At 47.3% G+C, this 26,621-nt stretch overlaps 1 protein-coding gene and 1 long non-coding RNA gene across 8 annotated transcripts in view; one reads left to right on the plus strand and one right to left on the minus strand.

Annotated features, from left to right (window-relative positions):
• The window catches only part of STX8 (syntaxin 8), a 252,080-nt gene that overhangs the window by 98,512 nt on the left and 126,947 nt on the right, over positions 1 to 26,621 (plus strand). The window lies entirely within an intron of this gene.
• Positions 1,585 to 9,651, minus strand: LOC124519610 (uncharacterized). Of its 7 annotated transcripts, none has more exons than XR_006964147.1 (9): positions 9,153 to 9,650; positions 8,736 to 8,880; positions 8,481 to 8,646; positions 7,933 to 8,262; positions 7,673 to 7,775; positions 7,216 to 7,295; positions 6,845 to 6,984; positions 6,072 to 6,169; positions 1,585 to 4,168 (listed from the first exon to the last, which is right to left on the minus strand). It is a non-coding gene; the product is annotated as an uncharacterized LOC124519610 (long non-coding RNA). The 7 variants fall into 7 exon arrangements; XR_006964148.1 differs by having other exon boundaries at positions 7,933 to 8,040; positions 8,178 to 8,262; positions 8,481 to 8,880; positions 9,153 to 9,649; XR_006964149.1 differs by having other exon boundaries at positions 1,585 to 2,994; positions 8,481 to 8,880; positions 9,153 to 9,651.

A 26,621-nucleotide genomic window follows, 5' to 3' on the forward strand; every position in this document is an offset into this window, starting at 1 on the left:
GGATCGTGCGCGGTGTAGCTTTTGTGTCTGGCTGCTTTCACTAAAGCGTGGGCGTGTCTGAGCTCCCCCCACCCCCCATCATTGCCTGTATCTGTAGCTTGTTCCTTTCTATTGCTGAAGACGTCCCCACTGCATCCCTGTCGATTCCTTCACCGGTCCAAGGACACTGGCTTGTTTCCGATTTATGGCACTCGGGAATAATGCCGCTGCAAACACTTGTGTTTGGGTTTTTGTGTGAACGAGCGTTTTTATTTCTCTTGCATGTTTCCCAGGAGTAGGATTGCCGGTGTGTATGATGAGCGTATGTTTAGTGCTCAAAGACACTGATGGACTGTTTTCCAAATCGCATTCCCACCAGCAGGGTATCCGAGTTCCAATTGTGTCTCATTCTCTCCAGCACTTGCTAGCGTCATTTAAAAAAAATTTTTTTTTCAACGTTTATTTATTTTTGGGACAGAGAGAGACAGAGCATGAACGGGGGAGGGGCAGAGAGAGAGGGAGACACAGAATCGGAAACAGGCTCCAGGCTCCGAGCCATCAGCCCAGAGCCTGACGCGGGGCTCGAACTCACGGACCGCGAGATCGTGACCTGGCTGAAGTCGGACGCTTAACCGACTGCGCCACCCAGGCGCCCCTGCTAGCGTCATTTAAAAGAAGGTTTCAAAGAAACTGAGTGAAGTTAAAGAGTCTGTAATACTTTTCTAGTTTTTCTGTAAATCTAAAATTTTTCTAAATAAAATTTTAAAGCATTTATTAAATAAATAAATAAAGTAAATAAATAATAAATAGTAAAAAAAAAAAAAGTTCCAAGCCATTTTTAGCACCTCTTTAAAAATTTGTTCCATTAATATTTTTTATAACGTGGAGGGCTTATCCCTTCCCCTCCAAAAGTCAAATCTCTTTTTCTCTGAATAGTGAAAGTTTTATTTATATGAAGGTCATTTAAAAAATAATTGGACCTGGTTCTCATTATTTATTGTATGTATGGTCTATAAAATCACTGTGACCTCTGAATTAGTGAGTACTGAACCATTGATCCCAGGGGAAATTCAAGATTAGGTTCCCAGGAGAGTTTGGTCACAGCCTTTTGTCAGCTGATCAATATGTAATCTTCTTTTAAGTGTGTTTCTGTTTAAAGACACACCGTTTAATCTCTTTCATTGATTCATTAACATTGAACTCATGCCCACCAGCCCTAACAAAACTTATCTAAAAATGCATGCGTTTTCTCCATCAGGCACATCCCAGCCTGTGTTTGGGGGCCATGCCTAATCACCCGCAAAAGGCACAACAGTGTGAAAACCATGGCACTAAATATAGACCAGGAAACAGACACTCGGTGGTTACAGCGCAAGGGCCCAAACAGGAAGACGCCACCACAGCTGGGAGGGTGCACGTCAGACGACTCAAATTCCTCTCCGCTCCGTGCGTGTCCAGGGATGACCACACAAGGGTCACGGATATCACTGTGGGGGTTACCGATACATTTTAGCGTGTGGGCAAATTCGCCTATATTTTGATGTTTTAGAAAATGCTTAAATTTTGCTTAATTTAAGCCGCGATTCGTAGTGATTTGGTTTAACGCCAGGTGTAATAAAATATGTTTATTCCAATAAATTGATGAGAATACTAAGTGGCCAAACCAGGATCACTTGGCATGAAGGTTGCTTTAAAAACACCTCGAGACCTTCCCAAGATTTCACCCCCATTGCAAAGACAGGCTCTTGATTTATGTTAGAAGATCTCGTGCACCATTCAAACATATTAAGCACACACTTCATTCTTAAAAAGTAATATAAAATGTTGAACTCTGAATTTTATCCTAGTAATGGCTATCGGGTATGTGTTTAAATTCACAGAGACAGATTAATGCACTTCCCAAACCCCCATTGCCTCAAAGTAATTATAAGTTTTCTAGATTGGCTGCCAGTGTGATATAGGCCCCAAAGAAATCACCCCTCTTTACCGAGACAGAACAATAAATTGGTTTTCCTGAATACAGTGGGTAAAGAATCCAAGTTCCTGACCTTGAATATTTCACTGGTAGTGTTCTGTGCAGTAGGGAACAATCAGGATGACATTTGCTGAAATGTTTGAGATTTATAACATAATAGCTTGAGCATATGTGCCAAAAAATAAAAATCTTAAATCCTATCACATCAAGATTAATCGCCTATTAAAATACTAACAAATAGTACAGTACAGGTGGTGTAATAAGCTGTCTCCCTTCATATATTGTTACAAGACAAACTATTTTGGCGGTGACGTGACATACCGTGTATCTTCCGTGTTGGGAAAACGGAAAAAAGAAAAAAAAAAACCCGGCTACTCCGTCATTCTCGGTGTGGATTTTGGCATTTCATTAGGAAGTGCTATCACAAGCCCTTTTCGCTGAAAAGCGTATGCGGCTTTCTGGAAACTGCTAAACTTCCTGGCTTTGTACTGCTGCCACAAAACTGTAGCGTCTCCCCGTCATTAACTAGTACATATTTATTCCTCTTCTATCTTTGTAGCGAGTAAGCCATAGAGCACTCCCGTGAAAAGGAAAACAGTAGTCCGCTTCCTCCCTCTCGCTAGGCGTGCGGAAATTAATCCCACGGGCAAGCATCTTCTTCGCATCCGGCTTCCATGTAATACCTTCGGCTGTGGACCGAGGCGCGAGCACAGCAGGAATGGTAGGGTTGTTGACCGCGTCTCTTGGTCGAGACGGTTCTCGGAGCCTGTGGGAAGACGGCTCTCGAGATTTCGACATTAGCCTCCTCGTAGGCTAGAATAACAAGTGACGGTGTTGCCACGTCGGCTTCCAGCGAACGGCCAGGCCGTCAGCGAACATTTAGTGAGGATCCCCTCTGCGCCAGGCATTCTCGTAAGCTCTAGCAAGATCGTCCCCGACGCCCGAGTTGATTACTCCCTTTTCTTGTGCTCGGCATCTTTGGTGAAAATGTCTTAACGGCAAGACAAGTGTAGAAGACAGCTTTTGCAATATTACTGCACCTAAAGTATCATCACAGTTTGTTTTTTTGTTACTAGTTTTTGTTTTGGGGAGAGAGAGAGCGCGTGTGCGCACGCGTACGTGCGTAGGAGCAGGGGAGAGGGGCAGAGGGAAAGAGAGAGAGGGTCTTAAGCAGGGTCTCCATCCCACGCCTGGGAGATCATGACCTGAGCCGAAATCAAGAGTCAGATGCTTAACCGACGGAACCACCGAGGTGCCCCATTATCATCATGGCTTCAAAAAGTAAATCCTAGCTTGGAAGCGTGTCACGCTTTTTTAAAAAGTGCAAAAGTTTGGAAAATGTAACAACTCAGACGCGGACGACATAAAGCCCATCAACAAGTTGACCCATTTTTCAAATTTTGTGACTCAGGTCCCAGTTTCCTTAAGTGACTGTTGCCTTGCCTGCTTGCGTGGTGCCCTAAAGCTCTTCCTTTCGAGAGGTTCACTCTCCTCCCCGGCTTCAGAGACACCCAGCAACATGCCGTTCTTTTCCCGAGATCCTGGCCTGGCTTGCCGGACTGCATCTGTTTTTACAAAACCGACTCTTTTAGCAGCGGCATGAAATATCATGTCTCTTCTCTCCCCCTCGCAGTGGGAAAAGGAAAAAAAAAAAAAAAAAAACGCTCCGTGGTCATTTCTCTTTGTGGATCTTGGCATGTCATTGGAAAGTGCCAATAGGTACTCATTTTTTATGCCTCTCTGGAAGGCTGGGAGCAGCCTTCCAAGTCACAAAGCAAACTCGGTCCCTGACGGTTCTCCAAACTCAGGTCAGAAAGGTGGGAAGCTTTTATTTTTCTAGGCAGGGAGTGCATGAATAATATACTTACAACCTGCTTAGCTGCCCCAAGTTCTCCCGTGCAGCCAGCGTCCCCGCGCAAAGAACTGCACATCAATCTGTCACTGATGGTCAGCCGAGCAGCAAAGAGCCAGTGTTATTGTGAACCTACAGCGAATGCCTTGCTTCCCAGCTGGTGATCGGTCTGTGTTAGACAGCAACATGTTCGCCTCGACAAATGAGCTGGACCTCCGTGCCGCACATCTCTGCCAACTTTTGAAAGAAAGAGTCTGTCTCAGTTCTTTTCGGGGGCGAAGACAAAAAGTCTGTCTGCCTTGACATGACCAGCTATTGAAACATCCACGGACATATCCATGGCCCGTACCCTAAGGAAATGGCTTTGAGGGTCAGGAAGTTGCATCAAAGAGAAAGAGAGAGAGAATGTGTGTTAAGTGTGTAATCACACACGCACACACACACACACACACACACACTATTCGCTGTTTTTCTTTTGGAAAGACGATGTGCTCACGACACTCTTGCACATGAAAAGGCCCTGGGGTTTAGCATCTTAGATCACTTCTCTAAGCTCCAGGTGTTACTGCCATGAACAGTGCTTCCCAACTTTGCATGGAGGGCTATTGTGATGAGTTACGGTAGAATGGCCGGGTCGAGGCAGGAAATAATTCCACTGAGCCATTGCCGATTGGACACGGAGTGTCTTACGCTTCTGAAAGTTCACTAGGGCCGGAAGGTGCCGGTGCAGTCCAGAAAGCCTGGCCCAGCCAAAGGACTCCGTTGGTAGAGCTGAAGAGCCGAGTAAGAGAAGAACGTGTGAAAGTTTTGTGAATGAGGGATGGAGGGAGCCCCTATGGATGGGAGCGGATGTGTAAGAAAGATCTTTTTTGTGTGGAACTTGATGTGGCACGCTGCTGTGGCCTGGGGCAGGGGCGGGGGGTGGGGGAGGGAGGTGTGAATGAATGAGTGATGATAGGGATGAAGAAGTCACTCATGCACAGGGGAAGGGAGAGTGGACAGCCTTGAAGGAGGGTCAAAAAGGAAAGTTGTGTATCGTTTGGTGGGAGTTTAATAATTTAGTAACCACCCCAGCCCACTGGATAAGCAGATTCTGTTATCTTTAAGTACAGAGGTGTAAAGGAGCCTTGGGGATTGTGTTTGCGCCTCGGTCAGGGTAGGTGGGGCTCTCCAGACTCCAGGAGGAGCTAGTAAACATAAGGCAGATGAAACAGAAAGAGAAGAGCTCTGGAAGGAGAGGGTGGGAATCGCTTTGGTGTCAAATTGCTGCAGAACTGGGCCATTCTTCCCTGAAGGAGGAGTGGGCGAAAGCTTTGGGAACTTGGGGCTAGTGACTTCAGTGTTGGGAAGCTACTGAGGATTGTTGAGAGTGTCCGTGGCAGTAAAAAGAAAAAAAAAAAAAAAGAAAAAAAGTGGTTCATGTGGATTTCGTCGGGCAGTGACGTCGAGGATCACGGATGTCCGAGGCCCGATAGATTTTGATGGAAGCATTAACTAGGATGCTGACAGTAAGGGAGAGTGGGGCATGTCAGAGAGAGGGAAAGGAAGAATCTGCAAGCTTTGGGGAGGGATCGAAAGGGAGGGCTGAGGGCCTGGGGTGATAAGAGATGGCTCCCAGCCCCAGTAAGTAATGGTACCAGTCGGTTAAGCATCCAGCTTTGGCTCAGGTCACGATCTCGCTGTTCGTGGGTTCGAGCCCCGCGTCGGGCTCTGTGCTGAAGGCCTAGAGCCTGGAGCTTGCTTCGGATTCTGTGTCTCCCTCTCTCTCTCTCTGCCCCTCCCCTGCCTGTGCGCTGTCTCTCTCTCTCTTTCAAAAATAAATAAACATTAAAAAAAATTTTTTTTAAATAAGGAAGTAAAATCATCTCATTCAGTGATCCCCCCTGTGGGATCTAATGGAGTAACTCAGATCGGAAGTCATTAGACTCTGAAAGTAATTCTCAGCTGTTTTCGCTACAGCTTCTCTTTTCCTCCCTTTCCTGGTGAGACCTTCCAGGGTTCTGGAAATGGGCTGGGTTATGCCATCACCACGCAGCTTTCCCTTATCCGTGTTGACCAAGGTTTGAAAAATCCCACGTGGAAAGGACTTACTTTGCTTCGTGTCTTTTTATCTTTCCTGTATGCCAGGGGATATTCTGGTGAGAACTTTTCCAGTGGTTAAAAAAAAAACAAGAAGAAGAAGAATGGCAGGGTGTTCCAGCTCTAGACTAACCCCTTCCCCTGTGAGGAAGGAGTATCAGTGGTACCTTCCTCATGAAAACTTACCGCATTTACATGGAGGAAAGTGTAGTAGCAGTCAGTGTAGTCGGTGGCCATCAGTTATCCCAGCGTGCAGATACGGCTCCTGAAGATAAAAGTTCATTCTGCAAAATGATTAACAAAAGGAAAGAAAGAAAACAACTTTTAATTGTTCACAGATATATCATCCCACTGTGTTATATATATATATATATATATATATATATATATATATATATATACTGCCGTGCTAAAAATAAGTGTTGTGTTAAGCACCCATCTGCATCAGAAGAAATACTGTGTTAGAGTCAAAAGGAATAATGGTCTCGCATTACTGAAAAATCATCCTTTGTGTTTGATTCAGTTATGCATGCCGCGTTAAGGAAGCGGAATACATAATGTAGAGTTGAGGACCAAGCCCCAGTGTAATTGGTAGTGTTACCAGGCAGAGCAGGGCTCAGCAACCTGGGGACCCCGCTGCCTGCCCGTCCCCTGTACGATACACAAGCTAAGATTATAGGCTTCTATATTTTTAAGTGGTTGGGAAAGCCAAAAGCGGTAATGCTGCTTCGTGACATGTGAACGTTACATGAAATTCAAACGTCAGTGTCCATAAAGTTTTTTTTTTTTAATTTTTAATACAGCCATGCTTGTTCGATTACATATTATCTATGGTTGCTCTTGGCGCTAATTGCCACAGAGACATACGGCCTGCAAAGCCTAAAATATTTACCATCTGGCCCATTGCGGAAAATGTTTACCAGCGTCTGGTCCCAAGCTCTCACGTGCGTATGAATTACCTGGGAATCTTGTGACAGTGCAGATTCCCGGTCAGGAGGCCGGAGGTGGGGCCTGGGAGTCTGCATTTCTGACTGCTTCCAGCCGGTGCCCAAACCACTGGTCCCTGGATCACACTTGGATCTGCAAAGTGGCCTAGGTACTTGAGGAAAAAACAAAAAACAAAAAAAGAGGTATGTTGTAAAGGAGAGGTTATCGAATGTTTCAAGCAGAAATCGACGTGTTCTACTTGACCCAAGGGGCCAGAGCTGGGACCCGGGGGTGCCGGTGTCGGATTTTACTCCAGGAAGCACTTTGTAACCGTGAAAGGGAATCACAGAATCATCGCGGTGGCCCCACAAGTACATGTGACGATGACAGACGAGGTTCCTACCTTGGGCAGTGGCTGGACTTCGCCAGAGGGGAAAGCAGCCATGGAGATCCCTCCCAGCGTAGTGGCTTTGAGATGAAAATCTGCGGGGGGGGGGGGGGGGTAGGGGGAAGGCAGAAGGGCATTGCTGGTGGGGAGGAGAGGCCTCATCTCACTCAACAGGGGTGATGTCTGTTGCCTTAATGTCTCCCAGCTGGCACAACAGCTACTTGGTGCCCCTCTGTGACCAGCTCTCGAGGCCTGCCGTTCACCACACTCGTAAAAATCAGCTGTGGCTTCTATCATTTATTTTGTACTTAACGTTACTAGAGTCGCTCCTTGTGTGCATCGAGAGCCCACAGCCGTCTGACTCCGTTTTCCTTGCTCACGTACACAAAGCGGTGAGCCGTAATCCCTGCCCCTGCTCCTCTCCCACTTGGATTCATCTCTCCCACACCCCTTCTCTGAAATCTCTTAATACCAGACTGGGGAAAGCCTCCATGCTTGTAGCGGGGTCCCCCAGCCCCAGGCTGTCGTCGGCCCTCAGGAGGGGACCCTCTTGTTAATGGCTCCATCAAGAAGTCCTTTAAAAAGAAAAAAAAGAAAGGAAAAACCAGCTGTTTTGAGCAAGACGATAAATGTTGGAGACTTTAGCCCATTTGGACAGATGTGCAAGCCGTAGAGCGTTTAAGCAATCTGATAGTTAGCTATTGATGAATACTTTCAGACCGTAAAACTCACCAAGTTAATAGCACAGCGATCTGCACAAAACAACCCAGTGAGCGGCCGCAGTCGTGGGCTCGTGGCGTTTCCTACTTTGAACGCTTTTCATTTCAGCTCGTCACGGGCCTTTAAAGACATGATTTATGCTCCCTAATACCCCAGGGAGGTTAAGTATTTTCATATTTATTGCACGGAAGAGCATTGTGTGATTGCTTGCCTGTCCTGAAATCAGTTTGGCTGGAAAAGGACACAAGAATTCTGACCTCAGCTCTGCGGCCGGAGCGGGCGTCAGCACTTGAAAAATGTGAATCAATATCTTGCCCAGAGAGTTTATTTCATTCCGCTAACCTGGGGGAAGAACAGATGGTGGGAGGCAGTGCGCACACAATGCGGCCTTTTCTTTTGTAAATCTGCCTTGTATTCCCCCCCCCCACCCCCTTCCCCCATCTCAGAGCTCGGATGTTGATGCAGGCCAAACATCTCTCAGCTCGCCCGGGCTTTTCGGACGGTTCATCATCACTCTGTTATGTCCATCGCCATCAAATTGTTATCCGGATTATTAAAACCTGAGTAGCCTGGAGTCCAGGTTCCGTCCTAAGCGTGGTGGCGATCCCGTGGAACCTCAACAGATGGCTTTTTTGGTGCGGCACAGACGGAGATCAGGGGCTCGGTTCCCACAGTTACTTCCTCGTGGGCTCCCTCGTGGAGGAGACTCCCCCGTTGTCTTCCTCCCTGCACACCACTCATATCAGTCTTTTTAAAAATACCACTTCAGTCACAGGACTTCAATGCTCAGAAAGCTTCGGGTGTTTTCTTATTACCTAACGGATGATGCTGGAATCCCTTAGGTCAGTCCTTAAGGCCCTTTTTCAGTCCACTTCTAAGTTTCTTCAACGCCGTGTAAGTTTCTTGTGCTTCGACTCCAAAGATGCCTTTTTTACATACGGGGTAGTGTTCTGGTGCTCTCTACGCGGTGGGAATAAAGCATTACATCGTTTTCAGCTCCTAAATCCCGGGCCATCCGGGGCCCTGTCCTCTGTGTCTGCCTACTGTACGTGCCCTCCCGGGTCGTGTCCCATCCCCGACGGATGAGCGGTACCCTGACCCATACCTGTGGCCCCAGCCTCATACAGGTGTTGGTCAGGTTTCACTCTGTCTCCCCGCAACGCCAGATCCGCCTTTCCTCAGCACCCTCACCTGGAGAGGGGCCTCCCCCACAAACGCGTTGCGCTCCTTACCTTCTTTCTTGGTCATTGGTGTCCCCATCCCGCTTGCTTCCGGGTCAGGCCTGCTGCAGCGTGTCACCAAATGCAGTTCCTCTCACCCCTGAGACGTCTCGCCCATCTTTCCTCCGCCTGGTCCCGAGGCCCGTCTTCTCCCTTTGAGAACCAGTGCCGAAACCGGCACCAGCGTTTCAGTGCCCCAGTCTATCTGCCCCTCTGCTGACAGATCCAGCTTCTCTAAACAAAGATGATGGTGTTATTTCCACGCTAGAAACCTCTAGTGGCTCCTTGTCCCCTTTAGGGCAAAATAACAGCTCTCAGAGGCTGGCACACGAAAGCCCTAGGCGGCCTCACCTACTGGTGGCCATGCCGGCCACAACAACCCATTCCAGTCCTCTGCCTTCTCACATATCGTCCCCTCTCCCAGGTATGCTCTTCCTGCCTTTCCTATCTAACAGACACAGTCAAAGCTCAAACGTCATCTTCTCCATAAGCCTCTTTCCCATCGGCCCCTTTCATTGGGTTCTTGCTACACTCTGTGAAGCCAGGCTAGTGTCCCCCATGTTGGATTTCCTCCCCCTCCTCATTTCGATATCTGCGGTCCCCAGAAGTGCTGTGTGTGTGCCCCTAAAGACAAGGAACTGCCTCGATCTTGTCTTTCAGTAGAGACAGTAGACGTTTTCGACGGAGTGACTGTGCCATGAGTGACAGTTGTGGGCTGACACACTGGGGACGTCCTTGTGACGGAGGTTCTTCGGCTCCATCGAAACCACCAATTGAACTTCTGTTCAGTGCAAGTGATCACAATAAAGTTACAAGGAGGGAGTAATTCTTCCCCATTTCGCAGGGTTAGACACCAAGACTTGGGTTAAATTATTGGGGCAAGACTATACCGCTAATAAACGAAAGAGTCACGATTTTGCAAGCAGGTTGGCCTGGGGTCCCAGCTCACGCCTTGTCTGCTGCGTCCAAATGTTGGTATTAAAGAATCAATCTTAAGAGTGCGTCACCGGGGCCCTCCACCGGGATAGTGATTTCGTGATTATAAAGCACTTGGGATGTGCAGAGGAAGCCCGTGTTTTTGCGGAGGACCAGAACCCTTTCGCAACCGCCTCCGGGCCTGCGTCTGCATCTGTGCACCCTTCGTATTGTTTGACTCACAAAGGAAAATTGTTGATCCAGAGTGAACCAATGCAACCGTCCTCCTCCTCGATCTCCAGAGTATCCCCACAGACGAAGAAAATGTTTTAAGCCGCACCTGAGCTATAAACAATTTATTCTGAAGGTAACAGTGTTAGTATTTCAGTATGTAAACCTTTAGCTAATAAAAATCAAAGTAGCCTAATTTGGAACGTGCACCCAAGGTTAGAGGGAAAGCTTGTAAATGTTTTCAAAGACTCGGTATTTAATTCTATCACCAGCTAGCAAAATAAATCGTCCAGCTGCTAGCCCTGAAACAGACACGGGTTGGAAATGAAATGTTAGTTTAAACGCGTTGGTCATTAGAAATCAAAAGGAACGTGAAGTGTACTTTCTAGTTTATGAGAAACAAGGTGAAAGTTCCCCAAACACATTTGTGGCAACAGGGTTTAAAATTGCTTCCTCAGCTTTTCTTTTAGTGGCTGATACTCAGCATGGTATACGTGTGACTACGGGGGCATTTTTTTCCTTCCTTTTCTTTCCTGTTGAGAGGCAAAGGTTTGGAAATAAATGGGAAAGCGGGCATCAGGAAATGTTAAATTCCGCTTCTCTACGTGTCCAAGCTGCTTGTCGGGGACTGCAAGCTGCGTGCCAGACTCTTCTGGGGGAGGAGAGGTTACTTTCAATAATGTGCTAAGACCGACCCGGAATATTTAGCCCGCACATCTGCTCACAAGCTCCGGCCTCACGTAAGGAGGTGATGCTGGAATTAATTAACTCCGGTCGGTGCTCCGAGATGTTTTCTCCACATCTTGTTTCATCCTCATAAAACTCATAAAGGCAATCGGAACTTCTTGTATTTTTCCTTGAGAACTGTTTAGGAAAAAAAAAAAGAGGAAAAGGAAAGTATGTGAAAGGAAGACGCTCTGGTGGACCAGCATTCTCTTGTTTCGAAACAAATGTTCGAGAAAAGCACAAGAGTTTTATTTCTTCAGAGGTGCGTCTGTAACTTCAGGTTCTGGTCGGGTTGTAGCTCTTTCCTCCATTATGGCGATATCATTTGAAAGAATATGGGAGTGTATGGGGCACCTGGGTGGCTCAGTCGGTTGAGCAAGCGTCCCACTTTGGCTTGGGTCACTGTCTCACAGTTCGTGGGTTCGAGCCCCGTGTCGGGCTCTGTGCTGACAGCTTGGAGCCTGGAGCCTGCTTCAGATTCTGTGTCTCCCTCTCTCTCTGCCCCTCCGCTGCTCACACCCTGTCTCTCAAAAATTAATAAAAGTTAAAAAAAAAAAAGAAAGAAAAGAAAAGAACATGGATTGCATCATCAGAAAACCCGGAGACTGAGTACAGGGGAGCAGACGGGGTGCCGAGCCACTCAAAGATTTATTGCAAAACGTTTTGCGAAGCTAGATGATATCCCAAAACTTACCAGCTTCAGAAAGGGAGGGAAGAGAGGGTTCTGGGAAGTGTCTGTAGGCACAGCACAGCGTTCCTGGTCCCAACACCGTGATGCTAACACCAAGATCACTGCTGTTGGCCTGTTGATCTTACACAGGTGCACTTTACCCTATCAGTGGAGAGGACACCTGCTTTCTGGATGCAGGGTTTCTGTTTGCGGTCATGACAGCATTTTGGAAATAGATAGCAGGGAGGGTTGCACAACACCCTGAACGTAATTGAGGCCACTGAACTGTACACTTAAAAATGGTTAAAATGGGAAGTTTTACATGATAGGTATTTTACCACTGTTAAAAAAAAATGTAATAAACCCATACCATTGTATACTTTACATGGGTGAATTTATATGAATTATATCTTGCTAAAGCTGTTTTAAAAAAAAACAGACTGAGTGTAGTTAGGGATTGGGATGTCCTGAGAAACTGAATGTTCTGGGTGATTAAGGGCTAATACATTCACACTGAAACTGACAAGTGAAAGGGATTCTTTCATGGGATGAGAATATGAGCTTGAAAAACATTTTTTTGTGCTTCAGTGGGTTTTGTAGTCCGTTAATTATATATCTTCAGAAATATGACACTTGGCTGTCTACGGACTATCTATCTAGACCTGTTGTCCAGCCCGATGGTCACTGGCCACACTTGGCCGTTGAACACTTGAAATGTAGCCGGTTTGAATTGAGATGTGCTGTGTGTGGCAAATAACACTGAATTTTGAAGATTTGGGATGAAGAACACAAAGTATCTTGTTAATAATTTTTATGTTGTTTCCATGTTGAAATGATAATATTTGGTATATACTAGCTTATATAAAATATACTATTAAATGGATTTGATTCTTTTTGCTTTTTTAATGTAGCTTCTAATTTTTTTAAAATTTATTTAGAGAGAGAAGAAGGAGAGTGAGTAGGGGAGAGGCAGAGAGAGAGAGAAAGAGAGAGAGAATCTCAAGCCGACTCCACATTGTCAGCACAGAGCCTGACGTGGGGAGCCCGACGTGGGGAGCCCGACGTGGGGCTTAAACTCACAAAACCACAAGATCGTGACCTGAGCCGAGATCAAGTCACATGCTTAACCAACCGAGCCACCCAGGCGCCCCATGGCGACTAATTTTTTAATTGCATATGTGGCTTATATTACGTTTCAATGGGACAGTCTGATCTAGAAAATCAGACTGACTCACCCAGGATTCATGGACTTTGAGAGAAACGGAGAATCACTTCTGATGACTAAGTAGAACACAGCAGAGTTTCCTGCATTGGCCCGGATGTTAAGAGAATTAGCCTCCCATCGGCGGCCGCCCCTTCGTCTCTAATCCAGAGCTGTCACAAAGGGCAAGACCTAGGAAAGGTCCTTCTCTAGCCGAGTCAAGGGCTCTGAGGAGCCAGCTAGCCTCTGGTCCCCGGAACACAGTTTGATGTGCTGGGGCGTGTGGTTCCGTAACACGGAGTAGCGATCAAGAAGTCCAAGGAATATGGTGTCAGGAGATCCCGGGGGTCGGACTGGTGGAGAGGCAGTTTCTCTTTGGCAAGAGGAGCAGACTCACAGCAGGACTAGAATTACAGCAAGGAGAGAGCCCTCACAGGCAACACATGCCCTTTCGACTCTATTTTAAGAAAATTTAAAAAGAGCGCCTCTCCCCGGGGCCCCCCTCCCTAGAGAAGGCCCCCCCAGCCGTGCATGTAGGACCCTGGGCTCCCGGCAGGGGTCCTCCCTGTGGCTCCGAACCTCACCCCGTCTGCAGGCCAGCCTTGCGGTTCTGGTTCTGTGCACGTGTAACCCCCCCAGCCCCCCCGCCCCCGAGATAGCCACAGCCAGTAAGTCATCTCCCCGGGTGTTAATTATTCTTTGAGTTAGTGCTCTGGTTACAAAGTTACAGAGGTTTCAAGTGGTCTGGCCCTAACGGTGTTTTCACCATAGATCCTGTTACTTTTAGAGCGTGATGTTGCAGGATGTGAGGATTTTCAGGAACGCATAGCTCCTAGCGTGGCCAAAATACCCCCGTGAACTGTGTCCTGCGCCTTCGGTAGGCAAGTTGCAGGAGGTCAGGGTGACTCCACTGCCACACTGAGAAGGTGTTCACCGTGGATGCAGGTTAAGACTGTTGTCTCTATTGATTGGGTAGGGCTGGGTTAGCGAGGTTCCCCTTAGTGACAATGCGGGCTGCCTGGGGACCCATCTTCTGTACACACAGCGTCATTCCTATGGGCAAGTGTCCCAGTCCGCTCACTAACACACTTTTGGAATTCATTCTCTTTGCACGTTGGCGAATGCCTACAAACCTTTAGGAGACAACTCTCCCGCCTCCACCACCGCTTAGTAAGGAGAAAACAGGCAATGTGAACTTGAAGAAGCTGAAGGTACTGGTGACAATCGTAGAAATTGGAGAATCGTTAGTGGTAAAATAGGAATTTCAGACCGCCTTTCCCTGCTAACTAAAAAATAGGTACATCTAGGCATAACTTACATTTTCTCAGGGCCGAACCTCTGAAAATCTTCAGAGAATACATTTTTCCACCCCTGTTCCTTTTTTTTTTTTTAATTTTTTAAAAAAAATTTTTTTAACGTTTATTTATTTTTGAGACAGAGAGAGACAGAGCATGAACGGAGGAGGGGCAGAGAGAGACGGAGACACAGAATCAGAAGTGTGCTCCAGGCTCTGAGCCATCAACCCAGAGCCCGATGCGGGGCTCGAACCCACGGACCGTGAGATCGTGACCTGAGCCGAAGTCGGACGCTCAACCGACTGAGCCACCCAGGCGCCCCCCCTGTTCCTTATTAACAGCGAAGTCCTGGGGCACCTGGGTGGCTCAGTCGGTTGAGCGTCCGACTTCCGCTCAGGTCACGATCTCGCGGTCCGTGGGTTCGAGCCCTGCATCGGGCTCTGTGCTGACGGCTCGGAGCCTGGAGCCTGCTTCGGATTCTGTGTCTCCCTCTCTCTCTGCCTCTTCCCTATTCGCACACGTGCTCTCTCTCCCTCTCTCAAAAATAAATAAACGTTAAAAAAAGTTTAAAAAAAACACAGAGAAGTCCTTCAGAATGTCAAAACTCAGGATTTGGGGGCAGCCTTGGCACTTTATCTAATTAAAAGGCAGATTGAGTTCTAATTAGCAGGGTGCTTTTTAGTGACTGGCTGATCCTACTTGAGAAGAGAGAGAGCAAGTATTACAGGATCAAGGAGGTGACCTTGAAGCCATGTTTCAGGTGTGTGTGTGTGTGTGTGTGTGCGCGTGCCTGTGTGTGCATGAGAGAGGGGTAGGGATGGAGTCTGACTTGTCTGTAGAAGTCCCGGCCGTAAGGTGTGTGTATCCAGCCCTCCTTTGCGGGGACAGACCCGCACAGCCCCAGCGAGGGAGCAGAGAGGGACAGCATCAGCAGACCATCTCAGACTGACTCGACTGTCTCAGGGACCCTTCCACACTTACGAGAGCGCACAGTTACCCCATGATTAATAATGACACCCGCCCGTTTTAATGACACGCTGAGGAATCATGTCATTTGTCACGCAGATATTGATAGTATACCTGATTTAAACTTTTTTTTAACGTTAGTTTATTTTTGAGAGAGAGAGCGAGTGAGGGAGGGGCAGAGAGAGAGGGAGACCCAGAATCTGAAAGCAGGCTCCAGGCTCCGAGCTGTCAGCACAGAGCCCGACGCGGGGCTTGAACCCACAGACCGTGAGATCATGACCTGAGCCAAAGTCGGACACTTAACCGGCTAAGCCGCCCAGGCGCCCCGATAGTATACCTGATTTTAAATGACAGTGACTATATGCAATACCACTAGTTAGGCTATTGAAAAGAAAGAACCTGGTCGGGGGGGATGTGTGATAAAAGTTTTCGAGATTCCATAGAGGGTTGAATGATGATTCCCTGAAAGATATATATATTTTTTTCCTCTGCACAATTTTGGAGGCCGTAGTATCGTGTTTCAGACAAAAAAAAACCCCAGCTGATTAGAAAGAACATACAGACAGGAGGCCACATTTGTTCATTATTTATACACAGGGTTTGAAAAATAGCCTTTCTCCTCATCAGAAACTATGGCCTGCATCCCACCCAGCAGAAATCCTGTTCATCCATCAGCATCAACCACAAAGGCTGCCTCACTCATGGACCTCTTCCTGTCCTTCCCAGGCGGGGATGATCTCTTCATCCTCTTACTCCCGGAGCCCCTGGTACCTCTCCTGCGTCCCGCAGGGTCCTTTGTGTCAGATGATTTGTCATCGTTTCTGAATTTCTTTTCGCAAACTTCAGACTCCGTGACGGAAGAGCAGCGCCTTGTCTCTGCACCCTGGGAGGATGTACAGGGTGCCTGGCACACAGGCGACTTTGAGAAAGATATTCGTTCCAGTTTCCAGCCAGGATTCAGGCACAAGCTGGGTGGGGACAAAAGGCAGGGCCCCTGTGATGCAGGGGCCCAGGACCAAGCGGTCGCTGGAGCCCCAGGGAACAGGAGTGGGCAGGCCCTTGGCACAGGGGCACAGCCCGAGAGGGTCACCCCGGGGGGTTGCCGTGGTTGAGCGATGGGAAAAACACAGCGAGGGAGCAATTCTTTCACAGCTTGGGGTGGGTGGCAGTTTTATGAGGTCAGCACATCTGGAACATGTGTGGGGATCCTCGGCAAACATCGATAAAGCCCACAAGCCGACCTGTCGTGGCTGACTTGTGTGCTGGGGCCCAGGTCCCTGCCCTACCGAGCTCTGTGGCCGGAGGGACTCCCAGGGTCCTGTGTCTGATGGATGCGGTATGCTTTTCAGTAATAATCAGCGGAAAACTAGGGTAGAAGCCTTGTCTGTGACTGACAGGGACCAGCATCTGAAAAATTCGTCTGGCAGTGTCTGCAGGTTAGATAAAAATCTAACCTGCAGTAGGGTTTTTTTTTTTCCTTTCCTTTTTTCTTTAGAGGATCACTGACCTGCAGAGGTTAAAGGAAAAAAAAAAGTAAAAAAATGGAAGGTCACGAAAGCACGTAACATATCAGCTTTTAACGTAGCATTTTGTTTTGAATTTTTCCTTCTTCTTTACAAACGTGTATTAGGTTGGTTTTTCTTTATTCCATGTAGTACAGAGATCTCTAAAAAAGAAAAATCAACAGACCATGATTTTGTCATTTAGTTAGCACTGGTAAAGGCATGTACGGGGTTAGAAATTTCAGACAGTACAGAGGCGCCTGAGTGACTGAGTCGGTTAAGCATCCACCTTCCGCTCAGGTCATGATCTCACGGCTAGTGAGTTCGAGCCCCACGTGGGGCTCTGTGCTGACAGCTCGGAGCCCAGAGCCTGCTTCGGATTCTGTGTCTCCCTTTCTCTCTGCCCCACCCCCACTTGTGCTCTGTCTCTCAAAAATGAATAACTGTTAAAAAAAAATCAAGAAAAAAAGAAATTTCAGACAGCACAGAAAGGCACAGTATGGTAAGGGAAGGTTTGTGATTCTCTGGGAGGTTTTATGCAGATATGTATACAGGTACTTTCTTATGGGTAATTATTATTTAAGGAAAAGGAAATACACATATTGTATACCTTTGCTTTTTTTCTTTTTTTAAATATATATTTTTTAATTTTTTTTTTAATTTTTATTTTTGAGAGAGAGACAGCATGTGAGCAGGGGAGGAGCAGAGAGAGAGGGAGACACAGAATCCGAAGCAGGCTCCAGGCTCCGAGCTGTCAGCACAGAGCCCGACACGGGGCTCGAACTCACCGTGAGACCGTGATCTGAGCCAAAGTCAGATGCTTAACTGACTCAGCCACCCAGTCGCCCCTGCTTCTTTTTCTTAATGTTTATTTTTGAGAGAGAGAAAGAGAGTGTGCGCGCATGTGAGCAGGGGAGGGACAGAGAAGGGGGGGACAGAGGATCCAAAGCGGGCTCTGCTTGGACAGCAGAGAGCCCAGTGGGGGGGGGGGGGCTCAAACTCACAAACCGTGAGATCACGACCTGAGCCGAAATGGAGAGTCAGACGCTCAGCTGACTGAGCCGCCCCTGAAGAACACTTGTGATAGTACCATGAAGGCTGGCTCAGGTAGGAACTAGGCAGGTGGAAGGTTTGGGTAGATGCCAGCACTTGAGGCTATTACAGTAGTCACCTAGTGTTCCTTTCCTTTCCGGGAGGCCACAGACCCTTCGGAGAAGCTGCTGAAACTGTGGACCCTTTGCCCCCTAAAGCTTATGTATGTGCACGTGCATACATTTTGCCCACACAGATGCCTGCCAATGTGAGTAGCCATTGGCATTCTTGGATAGAGCGTTCTGGATACTGAACATCTACCCCCTGTTTGCTGTCCTTATCCATTCAACTCCCTCCTTCCATGTTTCTCCTATGAGTGATCCCAGCGGATGCCACATGTTTTCTGGAATACATGGTACACCCCCATTGTTAAAAAGGTGATTGATTGGGATGCCTGGGTGGCTCAGTCCATAGAGCATGCAACCCCTGATCTCAGGGTTGTGAGTTTGAGCCTCACATTGGGTGTAGAGACTACTTTAAAAAAATTCAAGTCTTTACAACATAAAGGTGATTGATTATTAACAGTCTTTTATAAAGTAAGTTAGAGACTGTTAATAATTAAGACAATTATTAAAACATTTTCCCATTTTTCAGAACACTGGGAAGAGCTTGGCAAATGGGCCAGCTCTGAGTAGAAAACGGTCCATGGTATTTTATTTCTTGAATAAATCCTGTTGGGTTTGTCTTTATGGGACGTCTCTAGAACCGTCTCCTGATAGAGATTGATCCTATCCTTGATTTCGGTGCCTCATTGTTTTTTGGATTTGTTTTGTTTTGTTTTTTTAGAATAATATTTGTAATACTGACTCACTTCTTAGAAATCTCTGAAAAAGTTCTTGCTACTTAGTGGAGGAAGATCAATTTAATCAGTGGTGATGTGAAAACTATTTTCCTTTTTCAAAAGAAACACTTTCAAGATGTCACATTTCTCCCTGGGAGGAAAACAAATGTCTGCATTAGGACTGCTATTTTGGGGCACCTGGCTGGCTCAGTCGGTTAAGCGTCCGACTTCAGCTCGGGTCACGATCTCGCGGTCTGTGAGTTCGAGCCCCACGTCGGTCTCTGTGCTGACAGCTCAGAGCCTGGAGCCTGTTTCGGATTCTGTGTCTCCCTCTCTCTCTGCCCCTCCCCCCCCATTCATGCTCTGTCTCTCTCTGTCTCAAAAATAAATAAACGTTAAAAAAAATTAAATAAAATCTTAAGAAAAAACCTTGCTATTCTAGATTCTGTGGCCACAAGTAAATAAATCTTTAATACAAAGAACCGCACTAGCCGTCACAGGAGATAAAAAAAAGTGTACCATTCAGTTCTTCTCCTTCAAGGATTTGGTGTAATCCTTGCAGTGATACTGCCTAAAAAGCAATTTTGAATCAGTCGTATATGCTGAATACCTGCTGTATGCCTAGCAGCGTAGTTGACAACATGAACTAAGAGAGGTATAAGGTATTGCCAGAATCTTCAGAGAGCTTGCATTATATCCGGGCAGGGAAGACGCATGAAACAATCAGCAAACAATACAGGACTGTGCGATTGAGCACTGAGTTGCACTGGGACATTAATTTTAGAAAACTAGTTCAGTGTGGCTGGGAAGTGAGGACAAGAAGGAAGATCTTGCTTGGAGTGAAAGGCAAGTTCAAATGTGTGCACATGGTCTTGGGCAGTGGTTCTCAGCTTTTGCTGCAGATTAAAATCACCCGGGGAATTTTTAGCGTCCTGATGTCCAGCCTCCACCCCATACCAGCTCGGGGGTTTTCCTACGTGTTTCCACAAATCTGTGGTGCCTTCCCAACACCAATTCTCAGATCCTCTGACACCAGCTGGGTGTCCTTCAATTCAACCCGGTCCAATCCAATCCAGTTCGGTTCTGATGCTAGTTAGCATCCGATCCCACACGTTTAAGGGCTCAGTCCCGTTAGACTGTCCCTACCTCAGACACTAGTCACAGGCATCGGGTACCTGCATTTCCATCCAACTTGACTCCAAATTCAGGGATTCCCACACTCGCCACTCCCATTGGATAGTTTGCTAGAATGACTCACAGAACTCAAGAAAATGGCAACAGCCAGATGCAGGGAGAGATCTGGAAGGGTCCCTAGTGCAGGAGCCTCTGTCCCCTCGGAGCTAGAGGGTACCACCCTCCCAGCATGTGGATGCTTTCACCAATATGGAAGTTCTCTGAATCCCATCCCTTAGGAACTTTTATGGCGATTCCATCACACAAGAAAGGTTGATGAAGTAATTGGCCTTTGGTGATTGAACTTAATCTCCAGCCCTTTTCTCTGTCCCGAGGCCCAGGGGTGGGACTGAAAGTTCCAATCCTCCGATCACATTGTTTTCTGGTGACCATCTGCAATCCTGAAGGTGACAAGAGTCACCTCCTTAGCGTAAACTCAGGTATGATTGAAAGGGCCTTGTTATGAGTAACAAAGGACACTTGTATCACTAGGGAAATTCCACTGGGTTTCAGGAGCTCTGTGCCAGGGACAGAGACCAAATATGTTTTTTATTCTACCACAACCAATTCAGTTAGAATGGGAGTAGGAACCAGGCATCTGTATTTTAGAGCTTCCTGAGATGATTCCAGAGTGTAGCCAGGTTTGAGAAGCATTCTTCTTGGGCAGTGGCTTTAAATGCTTAGTATTAAAGAAAAAAAAAAAAAAACTACTAAAGCCATAGTCCTACCTGCAGTCCCATTAAAGCCAGAATCTCGGGGCGCCTGGGTGGCGCAGTGGGTTGAGCGTCTGACTCCGGCTCAGGTCATGATCTCGTGGTTCACGGGTTTGAGCCCCGCGTCGGGCTCTGCACTGACAGCTCGGAGCCTGGAGCCCGCTTCGGATGCTGTGTCTCCCTCTCTCTCTGCCCCTCCCCCATTAGCACTCTGTCTGTCTGTCTCTCAAAGATAAATAAACATTAAAAAAAAAAAAAAACAAAGCCAGAATCGCTGAGTGTGAGGAAGCCATTGCCTGGACTCATCCACTTGGGGGTCACTGTCAAGGTATAAATGAATGCAGGAGAGCTCATGACAAACAAGACGGGCCCGGGACAAAGGCTTGGGGGAACCCCAGAGGAAGGCAAGGTGCCAGCATAGACATCAGAGGTGGAAGAAACAGGTTCGTGAGCCTTGGTGGTGGTTGTGGAAGAGGGTTTCAAGGTGAGGCCGAGGGCCTGTTTGAAAAGCCCTGGAGGGGTCGCGTAAGGTGATCTGGAAGAAAAGCTATTGCTTTGGTAATGGTTGTGTTCCCCAGGGGATTGACAACGGGAGTGGCTTCACCCGAGTGTGAGTGTGCCGGGGTGGACCCTGGGCCGGGTCCTAGGACCTCACCCGCGGAGGCCACAGACGCCACAGAGGTGAACTCCCGGCACCGGGGGACCCTGTCAGAGGAAGGAAGGTGAAAACCAGACCAGAGGGCATCAAGGTCAGTGAAGGAATTTGAGGTTTTGTTTTATTTTATTTTTTTAATGTTTATTTATTTTGGAGAGAGAGAGAGACAGAGACAGAGTGTGAGCTGGAGAGGGACAGAGAGAGGGGGAGACCCAGAATCCGAAGCAGGCTCCCGGCTCCGAGCTACCAGTGCCCGAAGTGGGGCTCAAACTCACAAACCGTGAGATCGTGACTTGAGCCGAAGTCGGAGGCTTAACAGACTGAGCCACCCAGGTGCCCCTGAGGTTTTGTTTTAGAAAAATGTTAAAACACAGCAGAGGAAGCAGACCGAGGTGAGTGTTCAGAGGTGGAAGGAGAGGTGCTTGGGGAAGGGAAAGGAAGATAGAAGATGCTAGAAAAAGAGACGATCATCCCCCAGCCCTGTCACACGTGTATACTGGGGCCCCTTGTCCTTCTGTGGGAATGGGGGTGGGGGGGGCTGGAAGGAAGGAAAGATAAAGGAAAGAAGGAAGGAGGAAGGAAGGACAATGGAAAGAAGGAAGGAAGGAAGGACAGACAAAGGAAAGAAGGAAGGAAGGAAGAAGGAAGAAAGGCATCTGGTAGCAAATCAGAACAAGTGTCAAAAGCCATGTCTTGGGGCCCTTAGGTGGCTCAGTCAGTTAAGTGTCCAGCTCTTGACTTTGGCTCAGGTCATGATCTCACAGTTTGTGAGATTGAGCCCCTCATCGGGCTCTGCGCTGACAGCGCAGAGCCTGCTTGGGATTCTCTCTGTCTCTCTCTCTCTCTCTCTCTCTGTCTCTCTGTCTCTCTCTCAAAATAAAAAAATAAACAAAAAAAAAAAAGGAAGGAAGATCTGAAAAAGACAGGAAGTGATGTGTGCATTTCTGGCTCTCGTGGTGAGCACTGTCTGCCCCACGATGGTCATCGAGCACTTTAGAAGAGCCAGTAGTGTGCTTGTGGGTGAATTCGGGCTGCGAGCAAGCCCCGCAGCCCCCGCCGTGCCCACGGGACCAGAGCCTGGCCTCTCCAGCTGTCCGTTACCAGCGCCCAGCGAAGCCAGTACCAAAGTTTGAGAGTAAGAGTTCAGGCTTCTGTCTACCATTTTGTCATTGCCGTGACATCCAGATGCAGTGGTGGTGGGCTTGCGTTTGGTGGGTTTTTGAAAGATTTGCATTTTTCTAGTAACTCATTTTTATTGTATTTTGTGAAAGCCTTGCTCTGTGACAGACTGGAAATTGAAAAGAAAAAAAGTCCTACACTGCAGGGAGCTGAGAAGCAGGGTTCATACCCCTCTTCTCCGGGCCACCTGCTCCTCTGCCTCTATTGTGGCAGCTACATAGCCATCACTTACCTCTAGGAGGCCGTGCTGGATTTTCACCACTTCTTGGGTGTTGGCATTTGCTTCTGTAGATGGATGGATGGATGGGAGAAAGGAAAGAAGGAGGGAGGAAGGAAGGAGGAAGGAAGGAGGAAGGAAGGAAGGAAGGAAGGACAAAGGAAAGAAGGAAGGAAGGAAGAGGAAGGGAGGAAGGAAAAAGGAAGGAAGGAAGGACAAAGGAAAGGAAGGAAGAAGGAAGGATGGACAAAGGAAAGAAGGAAGGAAGGAAGAAAGGAAAGAAGGACAAAGGGAAGAAGGAAGGAAGAAGGAAGGAAGGAAGAAGGAAGGAAGGAAGGACAAAGGAAAGAAGAAAGAAAGGAATGAAAGAAGGAAGGACAAAGGAAAGAAGGAAGGAGGAAGGAAGAAGGAAGGAAGGAAGGAAGGAAGGACAAAGGAAAGAAGGAAGGAAGGAAGAAGGAAGGGAGGAAGGAAAAAGGAAGGAAGGAAGGACAAAGGAAAGGAAGGAAGGAAGAAGGAAGAAGGAAGGAAGGACGGACAAAGGAAAGAAGGAAGGAAGGAAGAAGGAAGGGAGGAAGGAAAAAGGAAGGAAGGAAGGACAAAGGAAAGGAAGGAAGAAGGAAGGATGGACAAAGGAAAGAAGGAAGGAGGAAGGAAGGAAGGAAGGAAGGAAGGAAGGAAGGAAGGAAGGACAGAGGAAAGAAGGAAGGGAGGAAGGAAAAAGGAAGGAAGGAAGGACAAAGGAAAGGAAGGAAGGAGGAAGGAAGAAGGAAGGATGGACAAAGGAAAGAAGGAAGGAAGGAAGAAAGGAAAGAAGGACAAAGGAAAGAAGGAAGGAAGAAGGGAGGAAAGAAGAAGGAAGGAAGGAAGGACAAAGGAAAGAAGGAAGGAAGGAAGAGCATTCACGATTATTCTGGCAAGTTCTTTCTGTCTAGATGAGCATAAACACAGCCCTCTGTCCATGTTGGCAGTCCCCTTCCTATCACTGCCCCCCAGCCCCACCTTCACCCAGGTGCTCTTGCCTTTTGACTTCTCTGTATCATCCATCCATTCAGCGAATATTTCATGGGCAGAGGGGGTGTTGGGGTAGTTTGAAACGTGGTGGTTTCTCTGGGATCGAGGCTTGGGTTTCTTTAGGCCTGGAGAGTGCCCTAGCTGAGGCAGGTAAGAACAGAAAGGAAAACATTGGGGGCGCCTGGCTGGACCAGTCAGTAGAGTATGCAGCTCTTGATCTCAGGGTTGTGAGTTCAAGCCCCACGTTGGGTGTAGAGATTACTTAAATAAATAAAATGTTAAAGAAAGAGATAGAAAGAAAAGAAAAAAAGAAGGAAGAAAGAGGAAGGAATAGAGGGAGGGAGGGAGGGAGGAAGGAAGGAAGGAAGGAAGGGAGGAAGGGAGGGAGGGAGGGAGGGAGGAAGGTAGGAAGGAAGGAAGGAAACCCTCAGCTCCTCCCCGGGGAATCACAGTTTGATGTTCAGGGAGCCCCTGTCTGGGTGCTCGGATACCGGAGCTCTAGAAGCCTGCCTCCTTTGTGACATTGACAGTCCGCCCCCCACCCCAGAGACTCGCAGCTCCATAGCCCATCGCCAGCGATCCGTGGGTCCACACCTCACCTCCAGACAGCGCTGACCGATTTCTGTGCAGGGCTTTGGCCGGCCCTCTGTGTCCCAAGGGAAAAGAGCCACTTAGCGCTAGTCAGTTTGCCTGCGCACCAAGGATTTTCTTCTCTTGTGACACCCTGGCCGAGTTCAGCTCTCCGTTTCTTCCCAGTGCTACCGCTGAGCCTCCCCCCTGGGCTGTTTTCCTGTAGTCTAGACTGTAAACTTCCTGGGGGCAGGGGTTGTGTCCGCCCCAAACACTCTGGCGTCCTTAGAGCCCAGCCCAGTGCCTGATGCACAGCTCATCTCCAACGCTGACTTTGTCTTGTTGGCTCTTTCCTTCCCAAAGCAAGCGTCTAACCATATCCTGAAACTTCCCTCACCTTTTCCTTTGGCTACACCTTTTCCCTCCTTTTCCTCTCCTCTACACCTCCATCTGTGGTGTATGGGAGTTCTCAACCTGTGTTTGCCATCTTCTGTCAGAACTCCAGAGGCGGATCATGCGTACGTGCAAAGAGCACTCTATTTTGACGAAAGTGCTCATGCTACCGCAGGGAGGTGGGCCCGGAGGTAACCCCGAATTGCTTCTGTAAGTGCATCAGTTACAGCGATCTATGGCATAGAGGGGCGAGGCACAAAACACTGTTTTGTGTTTTGTCTCACAAAAACAATTTGCGGGGTGCCTGGGCGTGGTTAAGCATCCGACTTCAGCTCAGGTCATGATCTCATGGCTCGTGAGTTCGAGCCCCGCGTCGGGCTCTGTGCTGACAGCTCGGAGCCTGGAGCCTGCTTCGGATTCTGTGTCTCCCTCCCTCTCTCTCTGCCCCTCTCCTGCTCATGCTCTGTCTCTCTCTGTCTTTTTCAAAAATAAACATTTAAAAAAATTAAAAAATAAAATAATTTGCAAACTTTGGTGCTGTGATCAGTTACAAAGTACTTTTTTTTAAGTTTATTTATTTTGAGAGACTGAAAGCTCACGTGCAGGCATGAGTAGGGGAGGGACAGAAGGGAGAGAGAGAGAATCCCAAGCTGACTCTGCACTGTCAGCACAGAGTCCGACTAGGAACTCGAACTCACGAACCATGAGATCATGACCCGAGCCAGTCAAGAGTCAGACGCTCAACTGACTGAGCCACCCAGATGCACCAGTTACGAATCACTTCTAAGTGTTTTATTTTGACCTAAGTTTAAATTTATAAAAAAAAGTTGCGAAAGTAAGAGAGCTTCCCTATATCCCGCACTCTGCTTTCCTTAATACAAACATCTTAGCACTACATTGCTTGGATTGTGAGTTTGTGTGGTCTTTAACCCTCCCCCAAGTCAAGCTGACTAAGCACAACTCTTACTTGTAAAACTCATGTAATGTTTTCTTGAACAATGACAAAGATAATTCGAGATGCTTGGGCTGCATGTACTTCTATTTTTTTTACAGATAATCTGTACCACTTCTAACACTTGGCCTCCATTTTTAGTTCATGCATCACATTAGTAAAAATACGATCAACCCTCTAGAATTTTTTAAAAAATAATAATTGTCTTTATAAATTTATGTGTCTTACCGTATTCTATGTTATGGGCACCAAAAATTAGAAATGGTTGAGAGTAAAAAATAAACACAGCAAATTCATAGAAGGTTTTTTTTTTCTTGCCACATTTCAGTGAATCTCCTTGCACACCCCAGTTTATAGATTATTGGCTTAAATTATCATCTCGGTTTAAATTTCTCTCTCCTTTCCCAACAGAAACGGAACCTAGTGAGGAAATGATCCTACTTTGTATATTGTTTTAACGCCGATTATCCTGGACCATGTAACGTAGGAATTTTCCAATGTGTGATTTGGAAACAGCTGAACTGTTTCTGAGAATCTCACAAAACAGGGTTCCCCTGAACACTTTGTGATTAATAAGGTACAACTATTTCTCTGAAAACAAAGCTACGGATTACTTTTTTCTTTTCTTAGGGTTTAAGAGAACGTTATAACCAGGGATTTCATTGTGTCCACACTGGAACAAATGCTTTTTTCAGATCTAGACACACTATGAAAAATAAGACTGTTTGCAAGGTGCTTGGGAAAGTTCTGAGTAGCTCCCAAGTGGGGAGGCCTTTGTTCTGGGGTTAATCAGAGGGACACTGGGCACATCATTCACTGCTGGTACAGGTCAGAGAGAAAAGTTCACATCTGGGTGTTACTGACCACCAGGCCCTTTCTCGTGGTGCTTTCAGAAATGATATATTGTTAAGCACCCCAAGAGCAGAAACCTTTAGGGTAGATTTATTGGGGGAAAATGCTCCTTGTGCATATGATGAAGTTATGTATTTGTTTACTTTGAAACTCACGTAGGTAACAACCAAGGAACTTGGGGTAGTTATTTAGGCGAATATGTTAGTAGGCAAAACTTGCCAAAGCGTTTACATTTGCACATAACACAGCGCCTGGCACCCAGTTTGCTGATTGCCTGGTCGAGTAAGCGAGTTTAGATAGATTTTTGCCGGGTTGATTGGTGTAGCAAAGCATGCAATGAGTTACACAGTTTTTGCTTTGTAAACTCTTTGTCAAACTGCGTGT

Source organism: Lynx rufus, unplaced genomic scaffold (genome assembly GCF_022079265.1).
Source record: "Lynx rufus isolate CCGP_SWC_20201006 ecotype Redwood Valley unplaced genomic scaffold, mLynRuf1.p SCAF_28, whole genome shotgun sequence".
Classification (NCBI taxonomy): domain Eukaryota; kingdom Metazoa; phylum Chordata; class Mammalia; order Carnivora; family Felidae; genus Lynx; species Lynx rufus.